Source organism: Erithacus rubecula, assembly GCF_903797595.1.
Source record: "Erithacus rubecula genome assembly, contig: scaffold_1074_arrow_ctg1, whole genome shotgun sequence".
Lineage (NCBI taxonomy): Eukaryota > Metazoa > Chordata > Aves > Passeriformes > Muscicapidae > Erithacus > Erithacus rubecula.
The window spans coordinates 11,407-26,603 of NW_027636339.1; the positions used below are offsets into that span (position 1 = coordinate 11,407).

At 54.2% G+C, this 15,197-nt stretch overlaps 1 long non-coding RNA gene across 1 annotated transcript; it reads right to left on the reverse strand.

Moving 5' to 3' along the window:
* Positions 1–13,413: 13,413 nt before the first annotated feature.
* LOC306815208 lies at positions 13,414–13,946 on the reverse strand. The gene is made up of 3 exons (XR_013777352.1): positions 13,843–13,946; positions 13,669–13,719; positions 13,414–13,463 (listed from the first exon to the last, which is right to left on the reverse strand). It is a non-coding gene; the product is annotated as an uncharacterized lncRNA (long non-coding RNA).
* Positions 13,947–15,197: the final 1,251 nt, after the last annotated feature.

Genomic DNA, 15,197 nt, shown 5'->3' on the forward strand with positions numbered 1-15,197 from the left:
AGTCCCAAACAATTCTTCCACAATCCAATCTGATGGAAAGTACCCTGTGCCTGCCTGGAGCTCTGATTTTGCTTTTCCTACCAGCTCCTGAGCAGGGTCAGGGCCACCACGAGGGCTTTAAAATCCAGATAAACCCCAAATCCCACACAGTGACTAATCCAAGTGAAGAACTGCATTGTTGTCTGCGGGATCTCTTTGTGTTCTCGGATGGTTCTTAGGGACAAACTCCAGAGCCCAGTATAAGCTGATGGTTACAGTAACAATTTATTACACACACAGAGAGGGCGTGGGTATTGAGAAATCCTACCGAGGGCTGCCTGCTGCAGCCCAAAATAGGACAGGAATTGGGAATGGGATATTGGGATAGAAAAAGGATAATATAATGAAGGGAGAGAGGAAGAAAGAAATGAAAAGCAGAGGGTAAGCGTGAGGAGGAGAGAAAGGAGGGCGAGGGGTTACGAGAGAGAGAGGGGGAGGGGGAGTGAGGAGCGAGGAAAGAGAAGGGAAATGAGGGAAGCAAGTAAGGTAAGATAGGGAAAGAAGTACGAGAGGTAAGAAAGGTAAGAGAGAGAGAAGAAAGAGAGTGATTTCCCGTTTACAACACTTCAAATTTCTTTCTACTATGAATATTTAAATTTCTGCTAACCAATCTAATGCAAAATACAAATTCTGTAGCATTTACATACAGCCTATATGAGTTTTCGTATTACCATAGTGTGTTGTACTTTAACCTTTAACAAGGACTTTAACCCGTTTGTAGCAGGAGTCATTTTTTCATCCAGGAGGGGATTACCTAGCAGGCCACTCCATTGTCTTCTAGTTACTTAGTAACTAAAGCTTGTCTCTCGAAAGTGGCTATCATTTCAACATCATTTTCAGAATTTATGCTTTCATATTTGTGGGGTTTCACCATTTCATTCTCCCCAACATCTCCCCCGTTTTGTTCAACAACTAATACATTAGAAATTGCTTTGGTTGTCATCTGTCGTGTACAATGTAGCATGCAGGGTACAAACACTATAACTACAATTAGTACTATTAGAATAAACAAACATATTTTACAGAGTTCCTTTAGCCAAGAGGTAAGTTTCCAACCATCAAACAAACTGTCTAACCAGGTAGGGGTATTTGTAGTGATTTGGTCAGCCAGATTTTTTAGATTTTGCAACTGTTTATGAATAGAAACAGAATGATCCGATAAATTCATGCAACACAATCCCTGAAAATCCTCACAGCCATGTCCATGAGCTAGTAAAAGGAAATCTAGAGCAGCTCTGTTTTATAAAGTGGCCTGTTTAACTGCTTCTTCATCTGTCAGTAAGTCACTGATTGCAATTGAAGTGGCATTAACTTCTTTGCTGAGCCAACATCCCAATTTGTTTAATTGTTTCAGGGCAACTGAAGAACTTAGCTGAGGTAAATAGATGCTTGTGATAATTGATAGTCCAGAATTCCATGGGTGAAAGTCACTATCACAGTTGCTTTCATAGTGATATCCTGTGGAGGATCTAATTTTTCTATTTTTCTTTTTGGCCACCTCTATAACACTGGGTGCAATTATTATGAGCTGTCCTAGGGCACAAGGGCCACCCTCTATATATGCGGGTAAGCCCTGCCAGGCTCTGTCTCCACAAATGAGCCAAATCCCTTTGGGAAATCGTATTGGAAGTTTGCTTAATTGACTTGCATGCGGCTCAGAGTATTTGAGAAGTTTAGTTGGATTACACCAAAAAGTCACATTGCTATAAGCTGTGTGATATGGGGTAACATTTAAATGAGGACTGTCTCCTTCCATGAGATCAAAGATGTAACAGCTGTCCATAGTTACTGAACCTAAGATTTCCAGCTCTTGGAGATCAGATTTGTCAACTTTAGAATTGTCAATATAAGTTTGATATTTTTGGCTGGGATCTGAAAGAGCATGAGGATCATGGTATGGCCAGTACCTCTCAAGAGTAACATTATCAAAACCTTTTGGGAAAGGTACTCCAACTAAACAGGTTGAAAAGGGTTTTTCAGGACTTGTGTTAGGCAAATGGTATCAGAGCCTGCAGATTTGGCTAAATTAACCCAAATATTTGTCTTTGGTTGACTTACAGGTAAAGCTTGACTACAAAAACTAAAAAAAAGAAAAATAACATGCATTCACACAATCGATACAACTCCATTCTTTTCCTGAGCTGTTTCTCTTGGTCACTTTCTCCTGATGATTCTGCACAGTTCAGGTCTGGGTGCTTGCTTCCTGGCTTCTCGCAGGATCACTGGCTGCTGTGGAGGCTTCAGCAGGTTTTGATGCACAGTGGGGCTTCACATTCTTTGCTGGCACCCGTTTGAGTCCTGCATTTGTGGAAACACACACAAACTTTTTTCCCCATGTTATGAGGTTGTATGGTCCCTCTCTTCATCCTGTTTCTAAGTTTTTAACCAAAACTGGGGGGTGTTCTTTCAATTTTGCTTTTTTGTTATTCAAAAAGTGTCTATAAATAGGAGGATCTGGCTCTTCAGCTGAGCTGTTCAGAAAATTGTAGACATACAACGCTTTATTCAACCTCCTTTGAGGTGTAGCCTGAGCATCTCCCCCTTTCTGTTGATCTAAAATGCGTTTTAGAGTTTGATGTGTTCTTTCTATTATTCCCTGACCTGTGGGGGAGTGGGATATGCCAAATGTATGGCGAATACTCCAATTATTTAGAAATGCAGCTAATTCTTGTGAGGTATAGGAAGGTCCATTATCTGTCTTAACTTCTTGGGGAATACCTAGATAAGAGAAGGCTTGTGAGAAATGGTGGCAAACGTGCTTAGCTGTTTCCCCTCTATGTACAGAAGCAAAAACTGCGTTAGAAAATGTATCCACAGAGACATGGATGTTTTTAAGCTTCCCAAAAGAGGGATACTTAGTAACATCTATTTGCCACTTCTGCAGAATTCCCACCCCTCTTGGGTTGGTGGCTCCAGTAGCAGGAAGTGGCAGAACTAGCTGGCAGTCAGGGCAAGCTCGTACAATATTTTGTGCTTGCTCTAAGGTAATGTGAAAATCTCGTTTAATTGCCTGTGCATTTTGGTGAAAGAATGCATGGCTCAATTTGGCTTGTTCAATAGTGTTAGGCAGAGTTATTGCAGCAAGCACTGAGGCATCTTCCTCATCAGAGACAGCTGATGCCAATGCATCTGCTCGAGCATTTCCCTCTGCCGTAAATCCTGGGAGGCCTGAATGGGCCCTTATGTGGGAAATAAAATAAGGATTAGTTCTGTGAGATAGGGTTTGGTAAAGACAGGTAAGCCAAAGACATCACTTGTTCACATCCTTTAGAACTGATCCCTCAATTCTCTTGACAGTATTAGCAACATATGCTGAGTCAGTTATCAAGTTGAGAGGTTCTGGAAAGAGCTGAAAAGCCCTTACAACTGCTGCTAACTCTACAATCTGAGGAGAACCTTCAACCTTTTGAACATCTTGTTCCCAAGCTTTTGTTTCCATATTTTGCCATGTAACTACTGAATTGTGCATTTGCCCTGATCATCAGTAAAGACAGTAATTGCTTCTAAAGGTTCTTCACTGATCAGAGGTTTTTCTTTGTAGTATAATTTAGCTTTGATCATTTTGTGTGCCGGATAATGAATGGAGCAAACGCCTGGAAAATCAAGCAAGGCATACAGCAAGTCTTCTGTGTTTTGCATTGCCCACTCAAAATAAGTTTTTTTCATGGGCAAATAGATAATTGCAAATTCACAACCTGCTATTGAAAGAAGCCTTGCTCTACCTTTGATGATGATCTGAGACATCATTTCTGAAGGTGTGAGGATTGTTTTTGGTGACCTGTAAGAAATGAAAACCCATTCAATCATTAACAAGGGATCTTTTTGAGAGGGGTCCCATTGAAAGATGAGACCACACAGTCTCAGCTCTTGTCCTAAAATTGCAAGGAAAAAGGGTTTATCTGGCATACAGCGATATGCCTGCCTGGTTCGCAGGGTTTCTGTTTCAGCTGCCAGTGCAGCGGTTTGTGATGTCTGTGCAGTAAGAACCCTTTCAAGCTGTTCTGCGAGGGTTTTTCCCAATTCTTTTGCTTGGATAGAAGCCACGTGCTGCGGACTTCTGATTTTATTGCAGGCATCTATCATTTCAGGCACTGTTGGTTTGTCCTTCGCCATGGCTTTGATGGCCCTTTTACATTCTGTATTGGCATTATTTTCACTGATGTCTCTTATCATTATCGGGCGAGCAATGTCGTCAGTACACTGCCTTTCAGAAGCCTGGATTACTCTATCCACAAATGCGGTGAAAGGTTCAGCTGGGTCTTGGGTAATCAGGTTGTAGGACTTGTCAAAGATTCCTGCAGGCTGAACCTGCAGAAATGCCTTGCGTGCCATTTTCTTAATATCATCTAAGGCTCCTCTGGGAAGATTCACCTGATCTTCATTTTTGTCATCGGGATGGTCACCAGATGACTTAGATATGGTCAGAGCAGGCAGCTCTACATCCGTACTATCTCTGTAAGTTGCTAATATTTCTGTGAGCATCCTTTTCCACTTCAATTCCCATAGGAGATATTGTGAGTCAGTAAGCGTGACCATCGCGAGGTTTTTACAATCATTCAGTGTAAGTGTATGTCCATCCAATGCACTTTTTAGCACCTGCTTGAAATAGGGTGATGCAATGCCATTATCCCTTAATGCCTTCCTTAATTCCTTAATCTCATGAGACGGAATGGGAGACCACCTCCTGGGACCACCGGGCTCGGGATTAAAGATGACAGGTAGTGCCATCACATTAAGGCATTCATCTTTACAAATGTCCCGTCTAATTTCTTGCCAGTCCGTCAATACGGAAGCATCATAATATTTTTGGGGTTTTAAATCTGGCGGGGTTTGAGGATGCAGCGTCGCAGTTTGAAGCTGAGATGTCTTTTGCACGATAGGCAAAGTATTTGCAGGTGTAAAATAGTTCCTTGTTTGTTCCATTATTAACGGGGGCACTATGGCGTCACCTCCCCCTCTGTCCTGTAGAAATGCGTCTGAACTGGGTGGATTCGGCGGTAGGTGCGGTGGTACTGCTGGAGGCTCTCGGTGGACCGGGATGGTGACTGCGGAGGCGTCATTGAAACGCTGGGATATGCGCCACATTTAGGTCTGGCATAGGGAAAGCTGCAGAGGGATACGTTTGAGGACAGGCACTGGGACCCAGGAGCGGCGTGCAGAGCGCAGGCGGCGCTGGCGAGCTCCGTGCATGTGCTGCGGTCGTGTCCGGAGCGGCGGAGGTCATCATGGCGGGCGGCTGCATGGCGGGCTGCGGGCGGCCGGCTCCGGCGAGTTGTAGGGAGGGTGGAGCAGTGCTGGCATAGGCGGGCAGTGGAGCTGTGTTCGGGGGACCAGCAGCGGGAGTCGGGAGCGGGCGGACTGCTCTGGACCGAGAGGGGCCGGGAAGGGCAGAGATGCGCTGGCGGGCACGGACTGCGGCGCTGTCTGCGAGAGAGCCGTGTCCGCAGCGGGAGACAGAGACGGGGCTGCAGCGGGGGGCCGGATCAGAGACTCATCAGGTGGCGTGGGAGCTGCACACGCAGTCATGGCCAGGGCCATATGCGGTACAGGCGCCCCGGCGGATCCGGCGGCGGTGACCGGGGGTTGCGCCGCCGCTAGCGACACGGAATAGCCGCCGAGCAGCGGCGGCTCGGCCGCGGCCACGCTCCGGATGGGACGGTGCGAGCGGCGGCTCCACGGCCAGCGCGGCTGCGGGGCCATGGCCAAGCGGAAACGCTTTGCCGCAGGCGAGCTCCAGCGGCTGGTTCACTGTCCGACAGGCTCCCCCCGGTGCGGGAAAGGTGACCGCCCCCGGGGGCACCTGCACGGAGTGAAACGGCGCGGTCTGGCTGGCCGGGGCTGGGGATTGCAGCAGTGGTGTGTTTATCAAAGCCGTGGGCACAGCAGAGTGCTGGGCATGTAACGCGCCGGGCACAATGGGCTCCACGTGCGTAATGGCGGCGGCGCCTGGCGGTGGGGGGGGGCAGGGGCAGCCATGGGCAGGGGGGAGGAGGGCAGGGGCGGCGCGGCGGCAGCAGCAAGCAGCGCGGTCGCGGCGGGGCAGGGGCGGGCAGGCACGCAGGGGCGGGGTCGGTACGCGGCTGCACAGGGGCTGGGAGTCGGGACAGGGACGGCTGCGGGCACCGAGGGGGCGAGGCTAGGACGCGGCGGAACGGCGGGCGGAAACGCGAGGATGGCATCCGAGGCGGCGGGATCGGGGGGATGAGGGGGGAAGCCACCGGCAAGGCAAACGCAAGGGGTCCGGGAGCCGCGGGGGGGGGGGGGGGGGCGGGGCCGGGTGTGGACACCGAGGGGGCAGGCACAGGAGCGGCAGATGGCGCGGGGGAAGGGGCGGTGGGAGCAGCGGGACGGGTCACAGGATCAGGGGTAGGGGGAGCGGGGTCCAGAACGGCGGGAGGGGAGGGCGCAGTGGCAGGGGTCTGCGGGAGCGGGGATGTCGGGGCTGCGGGGTCCGGGAGGAAGATGGAAGGCTCATCGTAGCCGAACTGGCGATCGTGGGGGGTTGTTATGGGTTATGTTTTGACTGGCTCCTCTCCCTACCCCCCACCATGGAGCTGCCGGCCCCTCCCCCGGGCTGTTTTATCTAGCCGGGTGTTTTTCGGCTTTTGGGGCTTTTCGCTGCTGTTCGCTGCTTTCGCTGCTGCTTCTGCTGCCCCCCCCCCCCCTCCCCGCCCTCCGCTGCTTCAGCTGCTTTCCCCCCGGCTGCCTAAACTGCCCCTCTCCCTTTCCCCCCCCCTCCTCCTCATCCCTAAGATTTGCACCGGCTCCAGTGGGAACGGATCTGAACTTCGGAGACCACCTCTGGAAGTCTGCCAAAGAAGCTCTGCTGCCCTTCCTGGCGAAGATCTGCCGAGTTCATCAAAATCTGGGTCTGTGCTGGCAAGTGTTTCTTTTGTATTTTGTTAATAAAAAGTTTTTTCCACTTTCCCCTGAAGAAAATTCTTTCCGAGCTTGGTGAAGGAAGGAATTGTAAGGGGGGGAGGGGGCCCTTTGGAGGTCTTTTTCCTAAAATTTGTCCTAAACTTGGACACTTTGTCAAGAATTTATTCATAAAGAATTAAAAGGCTGGAATTGAACCTTTGTATAACTTTGTCCCTCAACATTAAGGAGGGAAATCTAGAAGTATTTATATGCATAGAGATATGGTTGATTATGATCATGATTAGGCAAAAAGGTCTTAATCAGAATTACTTACTGAACAGTTTAGGAGCTGTAACATCTATTTTAATATCATGCCTTAGGAAGCAATTTTGAAGCAAGTGTATCAAAGCAGAACTAAGTAGAGATGGGTGTCACTCCCCCAGACCAACGCCCCTGGGCAAATCTCCTTAGCTCAGCCTCAAGCAGTGACCTTGAGGGGTGTCTCCAATCCAGGGAAGAATCTCCACACACCCCTAAGAAGGGAAATGTCAGGAGATGCTGCCACTAATAATTGGGACAGGGCTTTTCTAGTCTGAAGTGCTGTCAGTCAGATGCGCCCAGGCTGTGTCAGCTGAGCAGCTCTGCTGAAGTTCTCAGTGGTGGCACTTGGTTGTTCCCTGCTCTGGGGATTTTCCCAGCTCTGCCACAGCTTCAGCTCCCTCTCAGGATGTTGAAGTTTGGGATGGAGGAGTCAGGCTGGTTTCAGCATTATTCACCCCAAAAGCAGCATGATTCCCTCCTTCATTTCCCACTGGGGGCTTTGCAAACAGAGCCTTGTTGGAGCTGTTGGAGCCCATTGCAGGCAGAGCCTCCTGCTCCAGCAGGAGCTGCCTTTCCTGGGCCATGGCCAGGCCAGGTCCCACTGCAGGAAAAGCCTCAGGCAGCCCCAACACAGGGAAGGGCTCGGGGACAAGAGCAGAGTGCCATGGTGGGAGCTGTGCCAGGGAGAGCCTGAGACAGCAAAGGCACCTTGGCAGCAGCAGCTGCTTTCAGGGCATGGCCAGAAGCCTCCCCTGGCAAGCCGGCCTGGTGGCCACCAGTGCAGAGCTGCTGCCTCAGGCGGGATTTCTGGCTGGGCTCTGCCCCAGCCCACAGAGGGAGCTCAGCCCTGGCTCTGGCACAGCCCTTGTGCCTGGGCCCTGCAAAGCCCAGAGGTCACCTGTGCCACCCTGGTGCCCATCCCTGGCTCTGGCACGGTCACTTCTGTGCTCGCTGCTTCCTCTAACACTGCACCCCCTCATCTACAGCCTGAGGGACCAGGAGCCTGAGGATACCCTGAGGAGATGAGCACTCTGTGCTTTCCAGAAACAATAAAGTGCCTGTTGGTTTCTGCAGAGCATTCAGAATGGAACTCATTACAGACTGTTCAGACTGCTATTTTCATTAAGAGATGCCATTAGTCACAGTATTGCTACATCACTATTTACAGTGCTTGTGTTCAGCAGAGACAGTAAGGAGCCATGACCACTGTGCATTGAGGTAAAATAAAGTCCTGATCTGCCCTGTGTGACCAAGATCCTTCCTCTGCCCTTCTGTATCTCTGCAGGGGCAGTGCCTGTGAGCAGAGGTGGTAGGAAGAGACTCCCAGCACAGCAGCACAGCCAGGGACAATGGCCCTGGCTTTCCCCACATCTGCTCTTCCCAACTCCACCCTATCCTTGATATCCCTTCTGTGGCTGTGAGGCTGCAGTGCTCTGGCAGCTTGGTCACTGTCCTGCTGCGTGTCCCTGCTGTGAGCACAGGCAGGGACAGGCCATGGGCACTGCTGGGACACAGCTGGGCTCCAGCACAGCAGTTCCATCAGCAAAGGCATTTCCTGAGGGCAGGGCAGGAAGGCTTTGCTCTCCTCCAGAGTCAGGAACAGGAACAGGCCCAAGGAACAGACTCTGAAGAGGCTCCTTGTGTTCCCTGTTCTCCCAGGGCTCTGTGGGATGAGATCAGGGTCCCAGTGTGGCCATCGAGGGACTCAGGTCTGGGTCAGGTATGTCTTGTTGGTGGCCAGTGCCCATCAGATGGTGAATGGTGTGTGCTGAACCTTGCTGGGGCTCTGCAACTTGTCCCAGGGCTGATGGCAGGGCAATGTTTGTCTGCAGGGCCTTGGGAGCTGCCAGGAGAGCACAGGGGACCTGCAGGGACAGGGTGACCCGGGGAGCAGCAGGGAGTGGAGCTCACAGGCCTGCCCACATTGGGTCACCCTGAGATCAAGGACTGAATGTCTGCTGTGACCAGAAGAGCTCTGAGTCCCAGGGACACAGCAGGCACAGGGAGAGGAGTCTGGGCACTGAGTGCTCTGAGCCCCAGGGACACAGCAGGCACAGGGAAAGGAGTCTGGCACTGAGTGCTCTGAGCCTCAGACACCTTCCCCAGGAGAATCCAGGGCAGCCCCAAGGGCATCTGGCAGCCCTGGAACAAGGCAGGCTCCTCTGAGCCCCTCCACAGCCCCAGCAGAGCCTGTGTGGGAGGGGGTCAGTGCAGGGAGCACCATCAGCTGCCTCTGTGTCCCAGGCTGAGCAGCAGAGCCCAGCAGAGGCAGCCCAGGGCCCCGGGCAGCACAGCCCCCCTGCTCTGCAGAGCAGCAGCCCCAGCTCGGGCTCTGGGAGCAGGGCAGGGGCTGCAGCAGTGGCTGCTCAGGCCAGCACAGACGTGTTCCCCTGGCACAGGCTCTGTGGGCAGCTGGCATGTGCCAGGAGCAGAGCAGGAACCCCTGGGATGCAGAGAAGCCCTGGAAAGAGGCTGCCCTGTCCCTGGGGCAGCAGCAGCTGCCTGAGGAACCCTGGGGCCAACTCTGCTGCTGTGCTGGGCAGCGGGGCTGGCCCGGGGGCTGCAGGAAATGCCCAGGCTGAGGATCTGCTGAGCATTCCAGACACAGAGTGGCTGTCCCTGACCTGCAGTGCCTCCAGTTGCTGCTGCAGAAGGTAACCATGACTATGTCACCTGCACTGTTGGGCTGGGGCAGGGACAGGGAGAGGAAAAGAAGGAACCCTTGGTAATGTAAGTCTCTGCAGTGTCAGAATGGTGCCCATGGTTCCATGGAGCCCCACAGTCCCACAATGGTCTCCTCGTCACACCAGGCCCCACAGTGTCACAAGGCATCTTTGGTTCTATGGGGCCCACAATATCTGCTTTGCCAATGGGCAAGGTCAGCACCGAAGACACGGACACCAACTTAAGGAACAGAGTAATTTATATAACGCAAAAGTGCAAAGAATTAAAAAAAAAAAAAAAAGCTGGCTGGGCACAAGTGGGGCAGCACAGCAAACAGGGAGCCTGCGAATCTCTTCCAGAGACTGCTCTGCCTGAACAGCTCAGCCAGCGGGAAGGAGCTGCTCCACACGGGAACCAGGAACAGAAGACACTCCTATTTTATGGCATGTTTTCTGTTTTAAACAAAAGAAAAAGAAAAAGAAAAGAAGAAACCTCTATAAAATGTGAAAGATAAAAAAAACCCCCAAGCTTGCAGTGAAAAATCTTCCGTAACTTTTAATTCAGTTTAATAACTGATCTTTGGCAGCAGAAAACTCAGTTATTTACTTTGTAAATGAGTTGATGACATTGATCCATTTTACTGGCCTCAGTAACCTTTTTTAAAAAGATTTTGAGGTTTATTTCCAATATAGTTATTTTAAATTGTGGTGGAATTGGAGTGAAGCAAGAAGAAATTGTTTTGTGCCCTGCCAGCTCCTGGCAAGACTGGCAATCTAAACTCTGTCACTGCCCAAATCCTTTAGGAGATGCTCTTCCTTCTCACCCTGTGAAAGAGCTGCACATTCCCTTTGAAACTGTCAGGGGCTTCTTAAAGATGGAAAGTCACACTTACAGCTTTTTGCTTGGTTTGGGAGTGCAGAACAGAAATTCTCCTTCCATCAGCTCCAGGCTGCCTTAGGAACACGGCCCCTTGCCAGGTTTTGCCCACTCGTGGCACTTCTAGAGGAAGAAGAAAGTGCAACTGCACAATTCCAGCCAAAAAAGAATGAAGAGTGGAACATCCTGTGGAAATCCAGAGGTTCAGCTGGCACTGTGGAGAGTGTGGGTTCTTGCCCATTGGGTGTGTGTCCCTAACAGCAAACCCTTGGCCTGCAGGAGCATCTCACTCACCTGCAAAGCAGAAAGCTCAGGCGGTGCGCTTGGAATGGGCTCGTCTGGTGCAAAGCTGTCAGAGCCCTGTGAGGGCAGAGCCCTGTGCCCAGGGCTGAGCCCAGCAGAGCCCTGGCACAGCCCAGAGCTGCCTCAGCATCCGCAGAGCCCGGCTGCAGGGAGAGAAACCAGAACCCACCCGTCAGCCGAAGGCTTCTGTCCCCCTTGTCCCGACCCCTGCAGTACCCAGGCCGTGCTGGCTGTGCCCAGAGCTGGGCACAAACCTCCCAGTCACTGCTGCCCCTGGGAGCAGAGCAGGACTGCATCACGTGTGCCAAGCCTGCAGCCACCATAGCACACCCAGCCCCTCAGCAGCTGCCCAGAGCCAAAAAGCAGCTTGGCAGCCTACTGAAGACTTTGTGGCATCCACCCCAGTAAGAGGGGGAGCCTTTGGTGCCTGGCCAGGCTGTGCCATGCCCAGATCTGGAAGCTTCCCCCTGGCTGTGAACTCACTTGCAAACGGGGTGCAGAGTGTGTCTCTGAGGAAGGTGCCAGAATCAAAGTCCATCATCTTCAGCTGGCCAGGTTGAGGAAGAGATTGTTGTCCTTGAGGTTGTCCTTGGTGTCTCCAGCAGCAGCCCCACCTGGTACAGCTTCTCCAGGGACTCCTTCTGTTGTCCTGGGGGCCAGACCAGGCTGTCAGTGTTCTGCCCAGGGCCCCAGCCCTTGGTGGACCAAATAAGCAAAACTAGGTGGGAAGGTGGCCACCAGTGCTTGCCACCCCAGGTCTCCAGCTCAGCTCCAGCCCAAGAGCTGTGTGTTCCCTTCTGATGACCCCTGCTCAGAGGTAAAGGCAGGCTGGTTTGGACTGCCACTGATTCCCAAGAGATGTGTGGAGCTGTTACTTGCCAGGCCTCTGGATGCAACTGTGCAACGTGCATCTCTCCCATCTTCTAGGGCAGACGAACGCTCTGCAGCCAAGGATGGTGGAAAAGGTCTTGTAAGGATGGCCTGTCCAAGGGTTGCATGGACAAACACCTCTTAATAATATCTTGGCACTCTGAAGAGAGAAAGCAGAAATTGCCAGTCAGTTGGAGAAGTTGCCCCCCCCCATTCTCATGCCCAGGCCATGCTGGGTGTGCCCAGAGCTGTGCCTAAACTTCCCCATAGATTCTCTGTTTGGAGACGAGCAGGAGAGCAGGACCTGTGCCACCCCTTCAGCAGCTGCCACAGCAGGATGCTCATGAGCCCGCTGCTGTCTCCCAGCACTGGTATTCCCTCCCAGAGATGCCCAGAGATGAGGATCCATCCACCTTGAGAGAGCCGCCGTGGGAACAAGATTCGTCCCCAGATCGTCTCCTGGCCCCTCCTGAATGGGTGCTTCCCTGTGACCAGGTGGTACAGCAGGAGGCCCAGGGACCAGATCGTTGCTGCCTCGCCGTGGTAGCGTTGGTGGTAGATCCACTCTGGGGGGCTGTAGGACAGAGTTCCTATGGAATACAGATGGAGCTCATCAGGGGGATGCTGCTGCTCCCAGAGCCTGGCCCCAGCATCCCTGGGCATGCAAAGACTGCCCCAGTGGCACGTGGTGTGACCCGGTGCCCTCTCACCAGCACGTGGGACTTGTGTACAAACTTGGGGCTGGGAAAGAAGCCACTGGTGCTGGAAGAGGGCAGCAGAAGCCCTGGGAAGGCCTAAACATGACATACAAAAGAAAAACCCACCCAGTGGTGAAAAAAACCCACTCTATTCCCTGCTGGCCCTCAAAAATGTTAATAAGCCAATGTAAATGAGGGGAGAAGAGCAGTTCAAGCCCTTCCTCGCCTGGACAGCAAACCAGCTGGGGCACGGGGTCAGGCTCCCCCTCCCTGCTACCCCCACGGGGGTTTTTGTTGCCCTACCTGCCCCAGCTCCAGCCCCAGCCCAGGGGCCCCTCACGCCCCCACCCAAATCAACTTGTCTCAAGCATTAATCCCATCCCAGCTGCAACAGGGGGAAGTCCGAGGGCTACACCCAGGCTTGGGCCATGAGATGCCTAGGAGCATCCCTTGGGAGGGCTCACCTGCAAATTGGGTGTAGGCTGCGTCTTGGAGGAAGGTGCCACAGCCAAAGTCAATCAATTTCAGCTGCCCGGTGGCCAGGTCGAGCAGGATGTTCTCGGGCTTGATGTCCCTGTGCAGGACCCCGCAGCTGGTGCAGTGCCGCACGGCGTCCAGCACCTGGCGGAACAGTCCCCGCGCCTCCTCTTCCGGCAGGAACCTCCGCTCGGCCAGCACAGCCGAGAGGTCCTGGCACCGCTCCGGACGCTCCAGCACCAATAAGAAGCTGTTGGGCAGCTCAACCCACTCCAGGAGCTGAATGACACCAGCACACCCAGACGACACCTTGTCCAGCAGCACAATCTCCAGGGGCGCACGGGCGCCGTCGGGCTGCGAGAGGAGCACGATGCCGTCAGCAGGGCTGAGGCCGTGCCAGGGCTCTGGGGCTCCTCAGCCAGCCCGGGATGCTCTGGACCCCCCCGCTCACCCCACGCCCGCTCTCCCTGCAGGGCTCCCGGAGGCTCCCACCCTGCCGGGCCCCGGCTCCTAGCCACCCGGCACGCCCCGCCTTCTACCGCTGGCCCCATTCACTCACCAGCTCGCCCCAGTGCTGGATGCGATCCCGTGGCACGCATTTGATGGCGACCTGCGAGCAAGAAGCGGCAGCCGGCTCAGCTTACCGCCCGCTCCGCCACGCCCTGGAGTCCTCCTCTACCTCCTCTTTCTCCTCCTCCACCCTCCTCCGCCCGCCGCCGGCCCCGCCACTCACCGGGGCGCCGTCCGCGAGACGCGTCCCCGAGAAGACGCTGCCGAAGCCGCCTCTGCCGAGCAGGGAACCCATCCGGTACCGCTCCTGCAGGGCCTCCTGCGCCTCCCCTGCGGGCGACATGCAGCCATCAGCGCTCGGCCTGGGGCCACACACTGCCCCCAAGCGCTCCCCGAGCCCCCCGGGTGGGCATCCCCACCCGCCCTGGGCGGCTCGGGGCCGGCGGCCGCGCTGCCGAGCGGCGGAGCTCGGGCCGAGGACGCCGCCGCGGAGGTGGCGGGAGGGGCTGCGCCACGTGTGTCCTTCGCGGGTCCCGGAAGGAGCCGCCGAGCTCCGGGATCGGGATCGGGACCGGGACCGGGGCCGGGGCCGGGACTGGACCCCGCGTCGGGGCCGGGGCCGGGACCGGACTCGGGCCAGGCGGAGCCAAAGGGAGACGATGCTGCCGCAGCTCCAGGCAATGATGCCCGCCCAGCAGCGCCACCTCCAGTACAGCCAGAGCTGGGTGGAGGCAGGACTGCGACGGGATGGGCGGGGATGGGGCCGGGGGCGGGGACGGCGACGGGGCAGGGGCAGCCCCGCCCGGGGCCAGGGGCGGGCTGGGAACATGGCCCGGAAGGGGAAGAGGGGGAGAAGGTAAGAGAGGCAGAGGGTCGGGGAACGGGACACCGGGGAAGAGGGTGCGGGAATGCGGGAGAGGGAGAGGAACAAGAGATCCAGAGGATCTGTAGACTCGCTGCTTCTACTGCCGCTGTTGCTGCTGCCGCTGCTGCCGCTGCTGCTCTCGCAACTGAACCCCCGGGGCCGTTTGTCCGTGTGTTCGTTTGTCCGTGTGTTCGTTTCTCCGCGTGTTCGCTCGTCCGCGTGTCCGTTCCACGCTCGCCCCACTCGCCCCATGGCCGAGCCCCGCGCGCCCCGGGGGCAGCCCCTGAGTCTGTCCCGGAACGAGAACTTTGCCCTGTTGAGCCAAGCCCCAAGTCCTGACTCCCGCACGGTGACACGGGAATCCCCTGGGTCCCTGCTGTGCACTGGTCCTGCTGAGGCTCAGACTCTCTCGGGGCGCATTCCCTGGCTGGAGGATTCCTGCCCGAGCCAAGCACTGCCCTTATATCTCCAGCATTGCTTTCCAGCAAAACCAGGGCAAGGCAAACTGTTTGTAGCTTATGATATTTTAGAGTGTCTAAGACTCACAAGTCATTGATCTTAGAGGTGAGATCCATTTGGACTTAATGGCATGGAGAAGCAGTGCAACACTAAAACACTAGAAAAGGGGAGCATAGAAATAAACACATGAAAACATCTCGGATTGTTTCTTTCCATTTTCATTTCACTTCTGGAAAGCTGTTTCACTTTTCCAA